The sequence below is a fragment of the Somniosus microcephalus genome, unplaced genomic scaffold, assembly GCF_052327205.1.
Source record: "Somniosus microcephalus isolate GS21.2 unplaced genomic scaffold, FLI_Smic_1.0 unresolved_chr5, whole genome shotgun sequence".
Classification (NCBI taxonomy): Eukaryota; Metazoa; Chordata; class Chondrichthyes; order Squaliformes; family Somniosidae; genus Somniosus; species Somniosus microcephalus.
In genome coordinates this window covers 40,048,762-40,057,092 of record NW_028225183.1, presented here as the reverse complement: position 1 = coordinate 40,057,092, position 8,331 = coordinate 40,048,762, and the positions used below count along the sequence as shown (strand labels likewise).

General features: G+C 49.3%; 1 pseudogene; it reads right to left on the bottom strand.

The window, feature by feature from the left end:
- Nucleotides 1-273: 273 nt before the first annotated feature.
- Nucleotides 274-715, bottom strand: LOC147087966 (histone H2B pseudogene; annotated as a pseudogene).
- Nucleotides 716-8,331: the final 7,616 nt, after the last annotated feature.

Below are 8,331 nucleotides of genomic sequence, written 5' to 3'. Positions count from 1 at the left end.
AAGGGAAAGAGCGATCAGGGACCGTGTTTGTAGTTTACGGGACGGGAAATACAACAGCGACACTAAGGTCGATCCGGCCAGTGAAACTGCTTATCTGAAGATTCAAAACTAAATCTACAGCTGGAACATCAAACGTTCTCAAACACATTCCTTAAGGAAATAATTACAGTAAATTGAGCCTAAAGGGAGATGAGTTTTAGCTCTTTCAGAGAGATTGTGGGTTGCTCTTTTAAGTTGTGTTTGGAGTTTCTTCTTTCAGGACAGCGTGGAGTTTTACTTGGAGCTGGTGTATTTGGTCACCGCCTTTGTCCCTTCCGACACGGCGTGCTTGGCCAGCTCCCCGGGCAGCAGCAGGCGCACGACGGTCTGGATCTCCCGGGAGCTGATGGTGTGCCGCTTGTTGTAATGGGCCAGGCGGGAAGCCTCACCCGCGATGTGCTCGAAAATATCGTTCACAAACGAGTTCATGATGCTCACGGCCTTTGAGGCGATGCCGGTGTCGGGGTGAACCTGCTTCATCACTTTGTAGATGTAGATGGAGTAACTCTCCTTCCTCGACTTTCTGCGCCTCTTGCCACCCTTAGGAGGCGCTTTCTTCTGGATTTTCTTGGCGCCCTTCTTGGCAGCGGATTTCTTATCGTCAACCATCGTCTCAGTCAGTATCAGGAAACAATTGAAGTAAACGCTGCTCCGAGCAGCCCCACAGTCCGTCCCACAGAGCTTTGCTAATGAGGGATGGATGCAGGCAAGGATTGTGATTGGTTTATTGGCAACGTTGTCAATTTCCTTTGTTCTCTGCGATTGGCTTCTTTACGCATCCAGTCAGATTCTGCGTTCACCACAATCTCAAAACTGGAATGCCGGCAAGAATTAAAACCCCTTCCATATTTATACTGTCAGCAAGTCCCGTTTCTATTCAGCTCCCTCAGACATGTTCAACGACGGCCGGTATTACGTTGAAGGTTATTTGTGGTTTTTTTGCCTCTGCATATATATATGTGTCTGTAAATTTCTAAAAGTTCATCAGACAGTGACCGGGATATAAGCGAGTCATCTCATGTGTCTGCCTCAATGCCTTGTGTACAGGATCAATCCCCAGTCCCTCTATCCCCCAGCCCTGCCTGTTATATCTGGATCGATGCTGAACCTCTAAGTTTTCGGTCTATTGAAACCGACTTCAAGGCATGTGTGGTGAACAGAATGTCACATTATTTCTGCGAATAATACTATATTCTAAAAGCAGGCTAGGATCGACACAGCCAAACTGTGACACGTTCCTCCCTAAATCTCGGTAACAGAGAGTGCGTGGACCGCCTGGCTCAGAGTACGAACATTCAGACTGATACAGTCTCTCTGTCTCTCTCTCTCTGGTTGCTGTCCCTGGGTGTTGAGAATGGAATGCACAGGACACCAGTTGCTCTGTTCTGTTCCACATTATCGGAGGGGAGAGAGACAGAGAGAGGCTAGAGGGGCGATGATCAATTCATTTCTACTTTCATATAAATCAAACATTTTTCTGCCGGTGAACAATATACCTTCAAACCAGATATGAGTGAACACAGCCACAGCTGTGATTGGCTCCTGCCCCTGAATCTGGGGAACAGACACTGTGAGGAGCGCCGGCCTCAGAGTGTTTAACACTGACTGAGCTGGGAAACTGCAACTAACCCCGAGAATCGGCAGCACAGGCCGAGCGGAGAGGAAAACCTGTCCTGTGAACTGTAAATCTGGGAACAGATTGTGCTGTGAATGAGCAGAGTGAACATTGTGTCAGCGAGAGTGTGTTAAAGGGACGGGCGGGTTAGACTAATGTCACTGTGTTTGTGTGTCCGCTCTCATCGCCTGATTTCAGAGACCCTCGTCTGTAAAATTCAAAGATTTCCCTGTCATAGGATCGCCCTGCCCCCCTGCTCAGCCCTGAAGTGGGAAATAAACGTGAAGCTTTATTTGATTCAAAATTTCAGTCAAAAAACAGAGAACATGTCGGCGATGGGGTGAGCGAGCGCGATCAGTGCAGCAATGAAGCGGCTATAAATGGAAATTGCTGCCTTTAATTCTGATGAAATATTCTCGGCAGCAAACATCCCGGTCTTTGAGACAGAAAGAGGCCAGTCTGGGAATGTGGAGTGCCCGAGTTTAATTGGAATCGGAGAGTTAATGAGGAGAGAGAAACACAGAGAGGCTGGAGGGGCCGTGAGCTGACAGCAGGATGTCTCCGCCCCGTCCGCTCGCTGCCTTTAAGTTGCTCTGTGTCGCCGCCTCTCGTTTCATTCCTGACCCAGCTCTGACTGTCAGAGAGATTTTCTGCAGAGTCACGGACATGTCTGAGACTGCAGCCGCCGAAACGGCTCCTCCTGCCGCCGCCGCTCAAACCAAGTCTCCCAGCAAGAAGAAGAAGGCGGCTCCCCGCTGCAAGCCAGCCGGTCCCACGTTGGGCGAGCAGATCCTCAAGGTTGTGGCGAGTGGCAGCGATCGCAAGGGGATGTCGCTGGTCGCGATAAAGAAGGCTCTGGCTGCCAACGGCGTCGATGTGCTGAAGTTAAGTTCCCAGATCAGGTTAATTATCAAGAGGAAAGTGGAAAACGGCTCCCTGGAGCAGACCAAGGGCACGGGCGCCTCGGGTTCCTTCAGGCTCGCTAAGAAGGAATCCCAGCGGAAAGAGGGAGAGAAGGTGAAGAAACCGGCAACCAAGAAATCTCCAGCCAGGAAACCAACAGCCAAGAAATCTCCATCCAAGAAACCAGCAGCCAAGAAATCTCCAGCCAGGAAATCGCCAGCCAAGAAATCTCCAGCCAAGAAACCAGCAGCCAAGAAAACGAGCACCAAGAAGGCAGCAACGTCACAAAAGACAGCGAAAGCGGCGGCTGGGAAGAAGGCGGCGGTGAAGAAGCCCAAGAGCCCCAAGAAGGCCACAGGCGGAATGGTGAAGGCGGCCAAGAAGTTGGAAAAACCGAAGGCCAAGCCCAAATCAGCAAAGTCTCCCAAAGCAGCGAGCAAAAGAAAGTAAAAAGGACAACTTGTAAACATCTGAACCCAAAGGCTCTTTTCAGAGCCACCACGTCTTTCCAAAAAGAGCTGATCGCGGAATCAGATGATCCATGTCCCGGGGCTGGGCTCAGATTCCAGATTGAAATCATTTCAAATGAAACCCGGCTCCCTGGTGACTCGCTGACATTCGCTGCACCCACCCCTCCCCCACAGAGAGAATGGGATGTCCGGGCCGGGCCTCACTCTAACTGGGGGGTGTTCGGCTCCAGTCTCAGTTCAGGGTCATTTTCAGTTCACAGGTTCAGGGTGAGAGTCTCTGTGAGACTCTGACACTGGCGGAGATACCCTGCGTCACAACTCGTACCCCAACACATGAGATTCTGCAAATCAGCTTGAATAAGGTGTTTGTAAACTGCTGAACCCGTCTGTGTGGGGAAGTGTGGGGAGATGGAATAAGGTCAGAGATTGACATGGAAGGAGACGGGTCGACTTCTGATTGAAGGGACTGTAAATAGGCGGGAATATTACTGATTGTTAATTGTAACAGGACCTTATTTAAAAGATTCTGGTTTCAGGAAACCCTTGAATATGAAGTCCGAGTCTGTAAGGGTTTGTGCGGAGCGCTGTGTTTCTGTTCTACGGTCGAGAAACGGTTTGAAATTGGCGGGTACAGAAAGCTGGAGGTGGAGCTGGAAGATCAGAGGCCGCTCTCTGCTCTGTCTGTCACTCTTGAAATTGTCTCCTCCCCTCCCCGCCTCTCTTACTCTGCGCTTTCTCAGTCAGGTCGGAGTCGGCTGTATATAAGAGCAGCCAGAAACAGTTCGTTTCTCATTCAGCAGAAGTTTGACTGAAGAATCATCATGACTGGACGAGGCAAAGGAGGCAAAGGACTGGGCAAAGGCGGAGCCAAGCGCCACCGTAAAGTACTCCGTGACAACATCCAGGGCATCACCAAACCAGCCATCCGCCGCCTGGCTCGCCGTGGCGGTGTCAAGCGGATCTCGGGCCTGATCTACGAGGAGACCCGTGGGGTGCTGAAAGTTTTCCTGGAGAATGTGATCAGGGATGCGGTCACCTACACTGAGCACGCCAAGCGCAAGACGGTCACTGCCATGGATGTGGTGTACGCTCTGAAACGGCAGGGCCGCACTCTCTATGGATTCGGCGGCTGAACAACTCGACCCTTTCAACCAAACTCAACACAAAGGCTCTTTTAAGAGCCACACACAGCCTCACAGAGAGAGCAGTGACCTGGGAACGGGAGCTGGTGTAGATTGTTCTCAAAAATAGATTGTGGTCAGAAATATTATTAACAGATATGTGACGTGTTCTGTAATCTTTGAATTTCGCTTTCGGTTGCACCAGGTTTATGGAGTTATTTCCTCAGACGGAACATTCCCTCTCCGTGTAAAGCCACATCGCGTCTACACATTTCTCCATTGTGCAGTTTTACTGTAATGATTATAATTTTAATAATTAGTTGGCTGGTCGGACATGAGCCGTTGAGTGGGTTACTGAAAAGAGTCCAACTTGTGAATTTGCAGCCAGACGGTGGTGTCCGGCCCTGATACTGACAGGGTTTGTGAAATTGTGAAATTTCAGTTCAGTCATTCGGGGACCTGAAATTACCGCAGTTTGAGACCGCTCTAACCCGACCTTACTTCTGATTGGGGGTCCGCTCCACAATCCCATTTCGTAACCAATCACAGAGCCACAGATTAGAAAGTAAGCACATCATTGGTTGACATTGTCGGCCTGTCGAAATGTTTGAATTTGTTTTGATTTAGAAAAAGCCCGCCAATTCCAGTGCCGGAAAGAAGCGAATTAATCTCAAGTCTAGTTTCAATGGAATGATTTTAAAATCTCCGTCATTTTGTTCTGTTATTCTGCGTTCACCGTCAGTAATTCCTGGCGCTGTTCTACGAACAGGTTTAATTTGTCAGCCTCTTATCTGTAACCGGCGCCAATAAGTCTCCATTCAGCAATCTAAAATGTGCCGAGTATCAGATCGCTGACTGCACAGTTACCCAATGACAGATTATTGGCCAAGGCCTTCTCACAGGCTCCACGGGGACAGAGAGAAGCGACTGAATTCTGATCCTCTCCCCTGAAAGCGGCGGCTAACGTCACAATGGGACGGGCGGAGGGAAATTCTGAATGGGCTGGAGAGGAGAGGGAGAGGAATCGAGTGGAAGAGCGGGAGATTGGCGCGGGTCCCTTTCCCCGCTCCTGTCAGCATCAACAGCCCAGAGTGCGGGCAATGGGAAGGGCCCTAAAGCACCAAGCCCAGGAAGGAACATTTAAAACCTTCAATGATTCTGGTAATGATCGTCTCAATATGTGCAGAATAAAATCGATTTGTCTCAAAACGCTTATTTCCTGCAGTAAAATTGGCGATCTTTTTGAAATGGCCGATTAATCACAGCTGAGCCAATCGGGGCCTGAGTATCCAGCTTTTCATTGATTGGTCAGAATTGGTCTTCAGCCAATCAGTGCTCGGGGCGGTCCCTCACTGAGTATAACAAGGCGGACACACAGCAGACTCCGCATTAACAGTCCGTGTGTTCCAGATTGTGTTGAGATCGGTTCAGAAAATGGCCAGGACCAAACAGACAGCGCGCAAATCGACCGGAGGAAAAGCTCCTCGCAAACAGCTGGCGACCAAAGCGGCCCGGAAGAGCGCTCCAGCCACGGGCGGAGTGAAGAAACCCCATCGCTACAGACCCGGCACTGTGGCTCTGAGGGAGATCCGCCGCTACCAGAAATCCACCGAGCTGCTGATCCGCAAACTGCCCTTCCAGCGCCTGGTGCGGGAGATCGCTCAGGACTTCAAGACCGACCTGCGCTTCCAGAGCTCGGCCGTCATGGCCCTGCAGGAGGCCAGCGAGGCTTACCTGGTGGGGCTCTTTGAGGACACCAACCTGTGCGCCATCCACGCCAAGCGAGTCACCATCATGCCCAAAGACATCCAGCTGGCCCGCCGCATCCGCGGGGAGCGCGCCTAAACTCACCCTGCCCGGCTCTAGACTTTAGCACCAAATACAACAACGGCTCTTTTAAGAGCCACCAAATCAGCAAAGGAAAGAGCTGCGATCGCCCCAAGGCCAATTGGACTGTGCACACACCGTGCGGCTCATGCAGTGTTAATGTAATGGGGATTTATAAAGTGGGGGCAGTGAATGTCTGGGTATGGTCTAGGTTTAAATGTTAGCGATCTGCCCAGTAAACTGACTGCACCCGCCCAGTAGGAAACTATAAGTGGGAGCACTGATCCAACTCCACATACCGGGATTGATCATCGACAGAGAACGAGGTGCCTGAAGTCTGAAGCTCACTTTTTTAAAATCAACTCTTACTGCGGGGAGAGGTAGTTACTATTTGGAATATTTTATATTAACCAGAGCTGTAATTCTGGTTCGATGCTCTCGTTGATGATCTCGTTGAATGGCGGAGCAGGCTCGAAGGGCCGAATGGCCTACTCCTGCTCCTATCTTCTATGTTTCTATGTCTGCAAATTAAAAAGGGAAAAGTTAGTATGGATCAATGTGCTCAGGATGTATATGGAATTATTGGCCCAATAAGGAACGCTTCGCCCATCAACCGCTCACTGGCTTAATAATCGTTTCTTAACATGCGTTCATATTCGGCTCTCCCAATGTGTTTAATTAGGGCCGGTCTCACGTTAAGTTTCCGTGTGTTTTGATTTTCTCTGAAGCCATTCCCCTCTGTATTGAATCGCTGATCTGAATATTCGGTAACAACAAACCCGCTGTAATATTTGTGGATTTACAGTTCTACATGTCCTGTTTATAACCGAGAATGGCTGAACAGTATACAACCCTTTCACAGATAAAGTGGGTGGCTCTGAAAAGAGCCTTTGGGTTATTAGATTGAATCTTGTCTAGTTTACTTGCTCTTGGAACTGGCAGTGCTGGTTTTCTTGGGCAGCCGCACCGCCTGGATATTAGGCAGCACCCCGCCCTGAGCGATGGTCACCTTTCCCAGCAGCTTGTTGAGCTCCTCGTCGTTGCGGATGGCCAGCTGCAGGTGTCTGGGGATGATGCGGGTCTTCTTGTTGTCGCGGGCCGCGTTGCCGGCCAGCTCCAGGATTTCAGCGGTCAGATACTCGAGCACAGCAGCCATTTAGACCGGGGCTCCGGCACCCACACGCTGAGCGTAGTTGCCTTTTCGGAGGAGCCTGTGAACACGGCCCACAGGGAACTGCAGTCCGGCCCGGGATGAACGGGATTTGGCCTTGGCCCGAGCTTTACTGCCGGTTTTTCCTCTTCCAGACATTTCCACAATTCACTCGTTGAAAGAAATAATGATAAACTCCGCCCACATCTGCCCTACTTATACCTTGTGGAGGAATGAAAATACGAACTTGTGATTGGTCGCTCTATGGGGAATATCTTTGGTGTTTTCCGGTGACCAATCACAGTCTGCTTTTCCCGCCAATGGCAAGGGTAAGGAAATAACTGTCCTCAACAGTCAGACCGCCAACGATTTTTTAATTTCAAAAAGCCCGCCATTGTTTTCCTAAACCAGCGAATTAAGTTAATAAATGAACTATTCGCCAAAGATTTCCGGACAGTTTTTTATTCCTTTTGTCTTATTCCATCTCTCCCTTGCAAATTCTAGGCTGTTACAATTAGGATTAATTTCGGGTTCAATTTCAAACTGTATCGGACGGGATTAAATCCCCATTGATTCTGTAACGGGACACATTCCAGCTCATTCTTTCTAAAAGTGAGGATTCACAGATTATCGATCGATCCTTTGCACAGGCGCTGCTGCGGGAGTGAAACCAGATCTGGGAGTCCTGCTGTGAGAAGAGAAGAGGGACAGAGTGTTCAAACTGACCGCGTTCTGGTCTCTAAGAAACCCCATTCTGGGTTGTTAGATTACAGTAATTCTCGGGTTAATAAAAGGGTTGACTCCCAACTGGCATTGAAAAAAATGAAAATGTTTTTGCAGAGATTGAGGGGAATGAAATCCGAGTCTCATCTCGAAAACAAGCTTTTAATTCGTCGGAAGGAGCTGCAAGTGAACGGGTCTGAGATCAAAGGGAAAGCGATCAGGGACCGTGTTTAGTTTACTGGACGGGAAATACAACAACGACGCTAATGTCGATCTGGGCAGTGAAACTGCTTATCTGAAAATTCAAAATCAAATCTAAAGTTGGAACTTCAAACGTTCTCAAACACACTTGTTAAGGAAATACATTACAGTAAATTGATTCCAAAGTGAAATGCGTCTGTGTAGATCTTTCAGAGAGATTATGGGTGGCTCTTAAAAGAGCCGTTGTGTTTTGGGCTTGTTCTTTCAGGACAGCGTGGAGTT